Source organism: Solanum dulcamara, chromosome 7, assembly GCF_947179165.1.
Source record: "Solanum dulcamara chromosome 7, daSolDulc1.2, whole genome shotgun sequence".
NCBI lineage: Eukaryota > Viridiplantae > Streptophyta > Magnoliopsida > Solanales > Solanaceae > Solanum > Solanum dulcamara.
The window spans coordinates 3,227,293-3,241,536 of record NC_077243.1 but is presented as its reverse complement, the minus strand read 5'-3'; the positions used below and the strand labels follow the sequence as shown (position 1 = coordinate 3,241,536).

Sequence of the window (14,244 nt, the reverse complement as noted above, 5' to 3'; positions counted from 1 at the left end):
AAGTCCTTCACACATATGCAAAAATAGACACGTATCAGCTTTGGTGAAATCATAACCCTTATTTTCTTATCTTAATTAAATTACTTTAAGAATATTCTCACGTTAGAAGCACTATGTTTGTTGTAGTATTAGCTTATACATATAATTTTTTATTTTTGATATTTATTAATATATCATGTTTATTATATTTTAGTTATTGTATTATTTTGTTATTGTTATTATTATTTTTTTTGAACACTATATACTACTTTACTTATTAATTGTTATTTTTTTTAGTTGTTGTGTTTTTTTCATAACTATTTTGTTTTAATGCATTTGATCCAAGAGTCTTTCAGAAATAATGTCTCTGCTTTTGATAATGTCTGCATATACTTTATTTTTTCTATACCTCATTTATAAAATTACACTGAATATTATTAGTGTGATGTTTTGATCTTTTTAGTTTAATGCTTTTCGGATAAAATTACAAAAATAATTCATCATGTTTGAAAAAGCTTAAAATAGTCCTTTAAAAATATATAGTTTTGATTCTTTAAATTTATTACAAGTAAGCATTTTTTATATTTTTGTCAACATATTTAACAAATTCTAATTGTTAGATTCAATGAAAATTGTAAAGATTTTTTTTCAACGGGAACTCCTATTGAGAAATCAAGTTTTTATAGTTTCTGGTATTTTTATTCTATATTTGATGTAATTTTGGGTGATACAATCTTTGAGTTTTAAAAGGACTTTTTAAATATTTTTAATTAACTTTTTTTTTCACATTTCTTGTTAAATATAACTTGTAGCACCCAACATTGTTCACCTTTTGTTTCTTTCTAGTTGTTAGTTTTTGATACAAATCAATTACTATATTAATTATGTTTGTGATATAATTATTCATCAAATAAATAATTTAATTTTATCTCTTTTCTATATCTCATTCGTTTCTCTCCGTCGTTTAACATGTAAAATTATAGTTAATGACGCTGATTATATTTCTACACTTGCCTGATTTTAAAATTTCCTAAAAATGAAAAAATAGTCCCCTAGTCTATGCGTGGTCTCGTAACGACCTTTCCTCACTGTGGCGCTTAAGATATCAGTGGATTCATAGTGACACTTTCTCTGCAACTCTATGCAATGGGCTGCTGCTGCAGAGCCGGTTCCTCATTGCTGACCACGCCCAGGTTCATCACCAAGGCCGCCAGCTACAACTTTCGGCCTATATTCAACATGTGCTGTATGAGCTTCCATCGTAACAACACCTGTTCGTTGACGGCTTCCTACAGCCGGCGGTGGTACAAACAGGAACGTCACGTACGGATAAGTCCAGCACCGGAAATCGTCCGCCGTTGGGTGGAAGGGGATGCTCTTCTTGGTGGCCAACATCAAGGTCAGTCCTAATTTGGTCAATTCGTTTTTTTGTTTGGTAATGCTGAAGTTTGAATTAGTGTATGGAATATTGTGCAGAGGAAAGGTTTACGGTTGTTTCGTACAACATATTGGGAGATAGGAATGTTTCCAATCATGGAGATCTATATAGAAATGTTCCCCCAGCTTACTTAGGTTGGGACCACTATAGAAGAGTTATTTGTGAAGAACTCCTCGGATTGAATCCTGATATAATTTGCTTGCAAGTAATTAACAATTGCCCTTTTGGTTACTAGTACCTTCATATATGTCTATGCTTTGGAGATGAAACTAATTGAGGAATTTTATTAATGTGATATGAATAGGAGGTGGACAAGTACTATGATCTACTAAACATTTTGGAGAAAGCAGGATATGTCGGTTCCTATAAGGTATAGATCCACCCACCAGTATTATCATTCATTATACTTCTTGCTCGTAGAAAAAATTTAAATGCGTTACTTTTACCATGTAGAGGCGCACTGGTGGTTCTGTCGATGGTTGTGCTATGTTTTGGAAGGCTGATAAGTAAGAGCAAGAAGTGAAAGTTATACCTTCCAGTTAGTAGCTTGATACTTGTTTGGACTGAAATGAATACTTGCTCATGCCAGGTTTCAGTTCTTAGAGGGTGAAAGCGTTGAATTTAGGCAGTATGGGCTTCGGGATAATGTCGCTCAACTCTCTGTTTTTGAGGTAGTAATTGTGAATTGCAAACTTCTTTTCTTATGTTCTGTAATCTCATCTATCCTAATGGGATCAGTGAGTGATGAAAGAATGCTCGAAATTTGGATATTCAGCTGGGTGGGTACAAATAGGTAAAAGGAGATATGAGGCTTAAAAAAGAGAACCAAAACTAAACTGAAAAACATGAGAGAAACTGGCGAACGACCTAAATATGAGCATTTAACTAGTACACACTGATTAACCTAAAGCTCATCGAGCTTCAGGTTCTTTCAGAACATGCGTATGTGATGGCCAATGGCTTAAATGACCTCGTATCCAAGACTTCTTTCTTGCATAAATATGCGGATCACTTCTAGTAGGTCAAGCTCTGTACCGATAAAAACATCTGCAAATAGTTGAGATCTGGAGCATTTGATTTAGCTGATATCAGAAAGCATGTGTCTATTTATTCTGAACTGGAAGTTTCTTCTGATTTCCAGGGTGATTTGTCTAGACAGTCACAGTTTCATTCTTATTTAGTCATATCTCATTCGATTCTGTATGTCTAACTTTGTCTGGTACAGACAGATGCGTGAAGCCCAGTCAAGGAGGCTCGTTGTTGGGAACATTCATGTGCTATATAATCCAAACCGCGGAGATGTTAAACTTGGTCAAGTAAGATCTGTTTTCTGAGTGTTTTTTTTAATTATCAGGTAAACAGTATCATTTCATAAATCAAAGACCAAAAATTGATCGTATACTAGTATACCAAAAAGTAAAGAACCTATAAAAGATATGGTTCTCTCAATGTTGTGAAAAAGCGCTGAAGCGCTCGCTTTAAGCGTGAAGCGAAGCGAGGCGAGGTACTAGCGCTTCAACATCGTGAAGCGAAGCGATTTCGAAAAAGCGAGCGCTTCACGGGAGAAGCGAGAAGCGCGCTTCATCTAAAAGCGAGAAAAAAGCGAGCTTTTTTGGAAAAAAGCGGCGCTAGGTTTTTTTTTTTTTTTAAAAAACTGTATAACTTCTGTGACTTCTCCAAGCTGCTCTTTCAGTGTGACTTCTTCAATTCGACAGTCCAACTTCAACATTTCAACGTCAACCAAGTTAGTTTTTCTTCTTCTCTTCTTCTGTTCTTCTGTTCTTCTGTTCTTCTCTTCTTCTCTTTCTATTTCTATTTTTATTTTCATTCAGCGCAGCACTGCTCTCAACTGCTGCGATCTTCTTCTCTTCTTTTCTTCTTCTCTTCTTCTTTTTCTATTTCTGCGCAACTGCTGTCTGCGAAGAATTATTTTTTTCAACTTTTATTCAGCAGTTTGGCCTTTTTTTTAAAGATAAAGCATATGCTCTGTTCAAGTTCATGTTCAAATAGAAGTAGAACTCTTGTTGATGAGTCCTCCGATGAGGAAGAAGATGAGGACCAAGTAGAAGTAGAACCCTTGTTGATGGCACTTCAAGAGTTTGAGGATCTTGTTGAAGAATAGGATTTTGCTCTCTTTGTGATTTGGTTATGCATTTGCTTTATATGTTGTTACTTACGAGTATTATTGACTATCTAGTTACTTTTTAATCTAATTCTTTTGAGTTCTTGATTATTTATCTATGCATATTTTATATTTTATATTTTTATACTAAATAACGCTTTTTCTGAAAAAAGCATGCGCTTCGCTTCACGCTTCTCGCTTCTGTGAAGCAAGCCCCCGTCGCTTTTTTCCGCTTCTCGCTTCTCAAAACACTGGGTTCTCTACAAAAGACCCCCAATACTCTAAACATCCTGGAACTACATGGGTGCAAGAGACTACTGCCCAACTGCCCAAAACTCAATTCTACCCCTTCAAAAGCCCTCATACTTCCCTCTCTCCAAATGATTCACATCAAAGCCAGAGGAACAACATTCCATGTCCTTCCTCCTGCTTCTTCCAGCTTTCCAGCTAAACAACAGATCCTTGACAGACTTTGATATCACCCAAGACATACCAAACCAACTGAACATATCCCACCATAGTCTCGTAGTCAGGCTGCAGTGTAATAAAAGCTGATCTACCTCTTTGCCCGCCTCCTTGCATAAGTAACACCAATTGATACAAACAATCTTCCTTTTCATTAGGTTTTCTGATGTCAAAATCACCCCTCGAACAGCTAACCATGAGAAAAAGCACACCTTCCTTGGCACCTTAGGAATCCAAATTGATTTCAAAGGAAACGCCTTTTCCGCCCTCATCAAAAGCTTCTCATAAAACTAAAAGGACAGAAAAAACGGGTCTTTTGACTGGATCACAATGCTGATGGAGTAAAGCTAACAATCTTAGAAAATCATTCACTTTCCAATCTTGGAAATCCCTCTTAAACCTCAAATTTCAGAAAGTATCTCCACCTAGTGTCCCCCTAATTTGTTGGATTACCGCCTCCCTTTGACAACAAACCTTGATAATTCTTGGAAACTCATCTTTTAACAACAAATCTCCACACCACAAACTACCCCAAAAACTAACTCTACTCCCATCCCCTACCCTAAAAGAAATGTTCTCAAAAGAATCTGCCCGGCCTTTCATGAGGTTCCTCCACACTCACATCCAAATGGTAACGTGATGTCATTTGTTCTCCAATTCCCTTCCATCAACCTATATTTATCTACTATCACCTCTCTCCATGAGGATTGGACCTCTACTCTCAACAACCGTTTCCCCTTTGCTTTGTTGAAGATCTTCAAATCTTTAACTCCCAAACCTCCCGATTCTTTAGGAGTAGTCACTGTCTCCCGACGGACCAAGTGATACTTCTTTTCCCCGTCCGCTGAATTCCAAAGGAAGTTTCTTTGAAGCTTTTCCAATTTTCATGGAACACTGATAGGAACCTGAAACAAGGACATAAAATTGGTAGGGATGCTCAATAAAGTGCTCTTAATTAGCACTTCCTTCCCTCCTTTGGACAAATACTTTTTCTGCCAACCTGCCAGCCTCTTCTCAATCCTTTGAAGCACTAAAAACCAAGCATTATGGCTGAGAAAAATTATGACCGATTTGCAGCTGAAGCAAGAAGAGGGTACTGAGATATTTGTAGATAACAGGCTGCTATAGCCATATCAAAAAATCCGGTCTTTCATGGAAGAACTAAACATTTTAATATCAAGTTATATTTTTAAGGGAAGTACCGAAGAATGGTGAAGTGATATTGGTATTGTAAAACAAAAAGTCAAGTGGCTGATATTTTTACCACGTCATTTCATGTTAACGGATTTGAGCTTCTCAGAGAAAACCTAGGAGTTTGCAGCTAGGATCTAGGAGGAGTGTTGATTATGTCTCAGACCTGATTGTGTGCTAACAATTTCTAGAAGTGCTGAAACTCACTCAAGAATTGTGGCTACAATCGTGAGAGTTAATAACAAAACGGATAACTGAATATTTGATTTTTAGGGATTTGTTTTATGTTAATTGGGAGTTTTATTTAATTAAGAAGAATAGAGTTTAGACTGCTGTAATTTCTATGTCATTTAGCAAGTTTTTAGCCGTATTCTATCGAATAAACACATATTATAGAGATTCCACCATCTCATGGAGCTAGCCTTGATGTAAAATGTAAATGCACTAACCTTGCTGGAGATGGAAACATAAAAGAAAATCAATGAATGTCCGAGGGTTTCTTTGATCTATCGCTTTCACATTGTTCACTAGTTCAATAAAAGATTTCAATTGATTTACCAATCTAGACATCACAAAGCGTCATTAAAGACTAAAGATAAAACAAACGGGAAAAGACTGACTTTATAACATAAGAACTCCATAACTTTCTATTTTATGGTCTAAAACCTCATATAAATGGGTGATTGAAGACTAACAACATGTGACTTAATAAAAAAGACAAGAATGGACTATATTAGAAGACTCGGTCGTTGATAAAGTCTTCTCCAAGCATAACTCCAATTTCAAGAACTCCAATTACCAACTCCATGATAATTATGAGTTCAAGAACTCTCCTCTTCTTCTGGCTCTAGGGCAACATTTAAATCAATCTTGAAATGCTCGTCCTGAATAGCAATTTTTGTTTCTTTTTTAATTTTCTCTACCCGCAACAACAATGCCAGCTTCTGCTCCTCCATGTGCTTGTCTGGAGGTATTTCTGAGCCAGGATGCATAATCTGATACATTAGTCTTCGTTTTTTTTCTTTCTCTTTCCATCCTTGTAAATCTTTATGGAGATCTTCCAATGCCTCAAATCTCTTTGATTTTCCCTCAGCATAACCACGTTCACGGTCCTCTAGTTTCACTTTGAAAAATTTCTCAATAATTTCTTCTATACTTGTGGAACCATAGGAACATGGTTTTCCACTTGGTGTAAAAAGCATAACACCAACATCCGCTCCAGACCTAGTTGCAAGCTTATCTGCTTGCTGGAACAGGGTATTTTTTCTTTTCGAGAAGCTAACAACGCGTGCTTTCTCGGACTCAATGAACTCCAGTTCAATCTTTTGCTTACCTCTTTTGGCATCGTTTTCCATTGCTAAAGAAACTAATGTAAAGAAGAGAGGAGATGTTTTGGATGAGCAATTTTGAGAGGAAAGCTTGTCTAATTTATAGTAGACTTGTCACGTGTATTGTCACGCTTATTTAATGTTTTCATATTATGAGTCTATTGTTGTCACATGTAATGTCGTGTTTATTTATTGTTTTCACATTATCACTTTATTTGTCAGGTTTATTTAGTGTTTTCATACTATGTGAATCTATTGCGTTATTACCACGATTCCCAACAAAAGATGCCTTCTTATTTATTCCAGTACAATTGCAAAGTAATAATATTGAATTGAATCTAAAGATAAATGAAAACTAAATTGTTATTTTTATTTAATATTTTCATATTACGATTCTATTTGTCACGTGTATTGTCATGTTTACTTATTGTTTTCACATTATGAGTCTATTTGTCAAATTTTTTGTCACGTTTATTTAGTCTTTTCATATAATGTGAATCTATTACATGATTACCATGATTCCCAACCAAAGTTGTCTTCTTATTTTTCCACTGCGATTGCAAAGTAATAATGTTGAATTGAATCTAAAGATAAATTAAAAATAACAAAGATTTAATTTATTTACGTATATAATGTTAATTCGAAAGGGGAGCCTTGAATCGCCGGTAAAGTTTTCTCTGTGTGACCTATAGGCCACGGGTTTGAACCTTGGAAGTAGGCACTAACGCTTGCATTAGGATAGGCTGGCTACCTGATACCCCTTCGGTGCGGCCCTTCTCCTAATGTGATTCAAGAGAAAATCTCACTAACTCCAGCTCAATAAAACATTATAAGATGATTTTACTCCTCTAATTAGTTATATTTATTGTTATTTTTTAAGCTTGATAAGCTTGATTGAAGTTGTTGAACTAATTACTTCCCTTTTTTGGCATCATCTTTATCTCTTTCATTGTTATTTTCAAGATTTTCTTCAAGTAATATCGACAATTTTATGCCTAATAACATTAAATTCATAGTGCATACGTTACAACTCACATTATATGCTCTACCTGAAATACACAAGATATGATTTAACACCTGATCTATTTCAATACTAATTCTTAGGTTGGCAACGCCTGTTAGCTTAACCAATTCTTAGTTCTTATTTCTCCTAGCCTGCTCAACTGCCGTTTAGATCAGTCCTGACTTTCAATTGCATCATTTTCTTTATTCAATCCTGACATTAATGCAAGTAGGACCACATTCCAAGCGCTTCTCTTATCTTCCTTCTCCCGCTCTTTCTACTAAACATCAACTCTTTCACGGTTTTTGACATCCCTCATGGAGTGCCAAACCACCTAAACATAGCCCACCATAACATCATTGATAGTCCGCAATGTAGAAGAAGATGATCTACATCCTCACCCGCCTCCTTACACATATAACACCAACTGATGCAAACAACCTTCCGCTTACTAAGACTTTTCGATGTCAAAATCACCCCTCTAGCAGCTAGCCAACTGAAAAAACACACCTTTCTCGGCACCTTTGGAGTCCATATTAGATTACATGGTAAAACTTGCTCCCCCTTAACTAAAATCTTCTCATAGAAGGACTTCACAGAGAATAGTCCATTATTTCCCAAGCCCCACCACCAACCATTGACATTATCAATCAGATTGACTTATCTATGAAGTTAGGCTAACAATCTTTGAAACTTGGTCATTTTCCAATCTTGAAATTCCCTTCTAAATCTCAAGTCCCATAAAGTCTCTTTACCTTGTATCCCCCTAATTAGTTGTACCGTCAAGTCTCTTTGACAAGATAGATATTCTAGACAATCTTTGGAATTCATCTTTCGATTATATGTGCCGAAAATTTACTCTTCTTTTTTCTCCGAACTTGAATGAGATATATTCCCAGAAATACTCATATCCCTTCATGATATTCCTCCACAAACCACACCCAAAAGGCAAAGTGATACCCCCTTCCATTATCCCATATTTATCAACTATCACCAGTCCGAACTTCCAATGTCATTTGCCTAATAAGGCTTATTAAAGATCTTTACATCTTTAATGCCAAGACCTCCCCACTTTTAGGTGATGTGACAGTCTCTCACCACACCAAGTGAAAGGAACCTCATCTGCCGCACCCCATAAGAAATTTCTTTGAAACTTTTCAGTGACCAAAAATTAGAGTATGAATCGAAGACATGTAGTAAGTGGGAATACTCGACAGTGTGCTCTTAATAAACACTTTCTTCTCGCCTTTGGACAAATATCTTTTGTGCTACCCAGCAAATCTCTTCTCAACCCTCTGAAGAATGGGATTCAACATTGTATGATCCTTGTTCGATGCAACTAACGACGCTACAATACATGTTATCGGAAGGGCTCCAACCCTGCAATTCAGAACCTTAGCAAGCGATGCAATTTCATTCACCTCTCCAAGCGGAATAGTCTCACACGTAGTCAAGTTAATTTTGAGGTCTGACACTGCCTGAAACCATGTGAGGACTTGGCCTAAATAATCCAACTTGGTCTCAACTGCATCACAAAAAACCAAAGTATTCCGCGAACAGCAAGTGAGTCATTGAAACTGTCCTCTACACCCCAAACGCAGCATTGAAACCCTTCAAGTAACCCCCCAAGACAACTATATCCATCATCCTGCTCAAAGCTTCCATGACTAGAATAAACAACATTGGAGTTACATGATCCCCTTGTCTCAAACCCCTCAGGCTCCCTAAAAAGCCACACGGATTACCATTTACTGACAGAGAATCTCACCGAAGAGATGCAAGAATATATCTATTTCCTCCACTTTTCCCCAAATCACATTTGAAGCAATAATGGAATCTAGGAATTTTTGGTCCACATGATCATTGGCGTTTTGAAGATGAAATTTGCACAAAACACCTGGCACTCCTTGCTTTCTCCTTGAATCCAACACCACGTTTTCCACTAATGTTGCATCCAAGATCTGTCTACCCTCAACAAAAGCATTCTGCGATGCAGAAATAGTTTCGCCAACACCTTCTTAAGTCTAATGAAGGCACCTTAGAGATAATCTTAAAGATGCTTCCCACTAGACTAATAGGTCTATAGTCCTTCGTGCTCATAGCTCCCTCCCATTTAGGAATGATCACAATGAACGAGGCGTTCAAACTATTTTTGAATTCATCTCTTTCGTGAAACTTAGCAATAGTATCCATCACATCAATTTTGACCATATTACAGCAATGCTGGAAAAAATTCAAGGAGAACCATCGGGTCCCGACGCTCTATCACCCGCAGAACACTGAACCGCCTTTTCACCTCCTCCTCGATTGCCTTTCCTAGCCACTCGCCCTCCTCCCCTTCGATTTGATTGAACCCTAACCACCACCACAACAAATGTTCATGAAAGTCTACAATTGCCCCCTCTACTTTCTCCTTCCCCACATTTCTGGCATAACTCACCCTATTGATCTTCACCGACTCTATGTAGTTCCTTCTCCTATTTGAGGTTGTTGCCCTATGAAATATTTTTGTACTAGAATCCCCCTCCTTCAACCATAACGCCCTAGATTTTTGTCTCCAACTAACCTCTTGGGCCAAGGCCAATCAGCCCTTATGTCAGCTTTAAGCAACTTTAACTTCTTGTACAGCCTGTAAGAAGGTCTCCTCTCCACCACATAACTATTCGACCAGCTAGCCATTCTATCCCCAAAATCTAGCCACATATTCTCGAATCTAAAAGATCTCATCCGCCTACCCAAATTGCATCTTTAATTATACTGCGATGATTTTTACCTTATCATTACTTGAGTCGAGGGTCTATCAGAAACATCCTCTCTATCTTTAGAAGGTTGGGTAAGGTTGCATACACACCATCCTCCCCAAACCCCACTTGTGGGATTACATTGGGTATGGTTGTTGTTGTTATGAACACTACAATTATTTGGAATGCACAGCTGTCAGAATGTAATTTCTTTTATTATTAATTTTGTAAAATTTTGTTCGATTGAAATTAAATTTATCATTTGTTCGGATATTGGAATTTGTTGATGGAAGTTTCTGATCAAATGGTTTTCAAAATTGTCCCAAATTGGAAGTGTACATCCTTTTTGGTTATTAGGAAATTCAAGTGAAAAATAAATTTAAAAATCAACTTATCAAATCGTTTCTTAATGCTTAGGCACATGGATAGAGTGAGTTTTATTCTTTTGGATTTCAAATCCTGTTTCATCAGCATACCACTTGACATCTGAACAAACTCCCATCTAGAAATAGATATTCTCAATCTTTGTTCAGGCTCCATGATAAAATATGTGTGCAACATTGTGGTAATAAGAATCTAGTTCTTGCTACAAAATGTGTGCTTTTCCTCTTCTGATGGCATGCTTAACTTTAGACATAAACTGTTTAAATTCCCCAACTGTCAGCAGATTGATGTGTGGTACCAAGGATTGCTATTTGCTTCAGTTTTTCACCAGTGGTAACTTATCACTCATATTCTTCCTTTCAGATTCGCTTTCTTTCATCAAGGGCACACATACTTTCAGAAAAGTGGGACCATGTACCTATTGTGCTTGCAGGTGATTATAATAGCACTCCCCAGGTGTGAATAGCTGAAATTTATCTTTATGAAGTATGTCATTTACTTCTATTTTTAAAAAAGTAACTTGCTGAAACAATGCCTATTTGTTTATCCCTTGTGACAGAGTCAATCTACAAATTCTTGTCATCATCCAAGGTAATTTGCCAAATCCCAATTCAATATCCTTTATGCAATATTAAAGTACTTCTTAAGTAATATGATCTGCATGCTTTTTTCGTTGAGTTGTTTGCTTCTCAAGATTTGTTTTTGATAAAGCAGCTCAATCTAATGCTACATAACCGAAAAGAGTTATCTGGTCAGAGACGATGCCATCCCTCTCAAGTTCTTGGTCTTAGAAGAGAAAAGGGGATTTTGTTTGTTTTAATGGACAGGTGAAGGAAGGATCTGCCAGTACTTATTATGTCTTTTGAAGGTCTATGCACTCCTATAAATCAGATAGCTAGAGTGGTCATAAAACCTAAGAGAGGTCATAAATTGCTTCAGTTTTTGTTTTGTGAGAAAACAGTGTGGTGTTTTTTTAACAACATGACATCTTCTCTATATCCTCATTCTCGGTTTTCAACTTCACTATAATGAGTTGTATGGTCAAACTCTTGAAGCTTAGTAGATATCAAACTTTGGAAACCAAATTTATTTATGGGATTTGACTTTGTTACATTGATAGAATAGAACAAAAATGGAGATATGAAATTATCTAACCATTTACATAAGGCTTAAAATATCTGATAATAATAAAAGACGTATAACTCCTCTAACTGTTTATGTTGGTTGTTGTTGATTTTATTTGGGTTCAGCTATTACCGTGTGTCGATTTAGGGTGGTCGTAGGTCTAGGCATGCCTCTATAGTTGTGTTGCTATTGCCTTTGATTATTGCAGTACTTTGCTATAGTTATTGTTCTTGTCTTGTAAATTTTGCATTGCATTTTTTTTTTTTTTATTTCTATTTTTTCTTTTTTTTTTTAATTATTTATTTATTTTATTTTATTTTCTTTTTTCTGTATGATATATATATTGTTTTTTTTCTCTCGTACTTGGAACTGTGACTTTCAAGCCGAGGGTCTTTTGGAAACCACCTCTCTATCTCTATGAGGTAGTGGTAAGGTATGCGTACATCCTACCTTCCCCAGACCCCACTTGTGGCATTCCACTGGGTATGTTGTTGTTGTTATTGTTTATTGCTGCCCTTCATAAATCATCAAGTGTGTTTGGTTCTTGATCCATTGATGTTTGAGATTTCTGATGTCAATTGGTTTACTTGTGAGAACACTAAATTATTTGTGTCATATGATTCTGATGAAGAATTTTGTTGTGTGCATGCAATTGACTTCAGATTTTTTAATTCTTGATGGAGCGAAGAGGAGATGAATGTTGCGATTGGTGCCCCTAAATCCCACAGAGTTATGCACCTCTTAGGCAGACGCTCTTCCTTCTTCTTAGGGACCTCTAATAACAAGGGATAACAGTGGTGAACCATTAGCCACATCTTACCACTCGAAGTTTCTGGGCACTGTTGATTATTTATGGTACTAATACTGTTGATTACAACTGCTACCCATATTTTTCAGCTAACTTGATTGACGGGAGTAAGCACTAAAGTAAAATCCACCACATGCAGGTATTCTAATGGTCTTGCACCCACAAAAGTTTTAGATACTTTACCAATTTATGTGTTGAAGAAAACAGGTGGTCTTACCTACAAGGTATTGTACTTCTGACATAGTAACCTGATATTGTTAACACGAACGTGTCAGATTATGCAAAAGAGGCAAATACATTAATAAGGTTGTTAAAACATGTAGTATTGTGCTTGAAATAGATTCATCCAACTAATATATTTGAAAATTTATCGAATTAATTTAGATTTGGGTCCTTTAATAAAATGACCTGATGCTTGATTGCACATTTGGGATAGATTCAGCCATCAAGAACCATAGTCATAACATCTTTTCTTTATGGTGAACCATTAAACTTTTATTTTGTAAGCCGGATTAGAGCACTCCTAGATCTCATTACATTTGATATGTTCCTTGAGATGTTTTGTGCGTTTAACTTTCTTTAAGCTAAATTTGATTTGAATTTCTGTGCTGCAGAAATTGGGTAGTGATCACTTGCCTTTGGTTTCTGAGTTTGCATTCTTGGAAGTTGTTGGAGCAACTGAAGACCTTACTACCAGTTAAAGGTGACATCTGTTAATATAGTGATGGACCGATCATCCATACAACAAACTCCTCATCATTGCGCGCAGGTTCAAGACAACATGGGAAACAAACTGGATGTTGCATATGTCAAACGGAGTTGCATGAATTAAGTTGAGCATAAGAAATGACAGTTTAGTTTGTGATTACAAAGCAGATGCATTGTGCTATCCGCTATTGTCTAGAATTGTACTACCTACAAATTAACTCATGGTTTGGACGTGTGAATATGTTTCGCGGATCAAATCGGTGCCTTTAATATTGTCCCAAGTTTAGGTCTGCATTGCAGTAGGAACATAATACATATATGTTAACACAAAACCAAGTTTTCGACATTGTGATCTCAAATTTTTCTCTTCCCAATGAGATGCTACCAAGACGGCGCTTACAGGATGAGAAGTATTTCTTCCTGGGTTTGCAATCTTGCATCTAGTTAGCTGGGTGGGCAACAAATTATATCTAGTTCCAACGTCATCGTCCATATAAAGTTGTGTTCCTCTTAAACCCGTGTGGCTAAGTGATATGAAATCACAAGATACGAAGTTGAGTTTTGTTTCGACATGTAATTTAGATTTTTAAGTTGTGTTTTTTTTGCTCATAAACATAAAAACTCATAAGTCGTAAAAACTATAAAAAAAATGTCTCGATTCTTTAAACAATATACAATTTAATTTAATTTTCTGTGATACTCCGTCGGTATATTGATATCATATCGGTATCATATAAGATTGAACTCTTTTTTTAAGAAATAAAAATAAAACAATTAAGAGAAAATTATTAAAATCACACTCTTATTTATGAAACTCTAAATTAGTAAATATATTCTTTGTGATACTCTGTTGGTATATTGATACCATATCAATATCATATATTACTGAGTTTAATCCTCCGTTATATTCTGTCGGTATATTGATACTCTATCGGTAGCGAATTTTAAAATA

The 14,244-nt window shown here is 36.1% G+C and overlaps 1 pseudogene; it reads left to right on the top strand.

Moving 5' to 3' along the window:
* The first annotated feature begins 1,015 nt into the window (after nt 1-1,015).
* Nucleotides 1,016-13,666, top strand: LOC129894401 (carbon catabolite repressor protein 4 homolog 3-like; annotated as a pseudogene).
* Nucleotides 13,667-14,244: the final 578 nt, after the last annotated feature.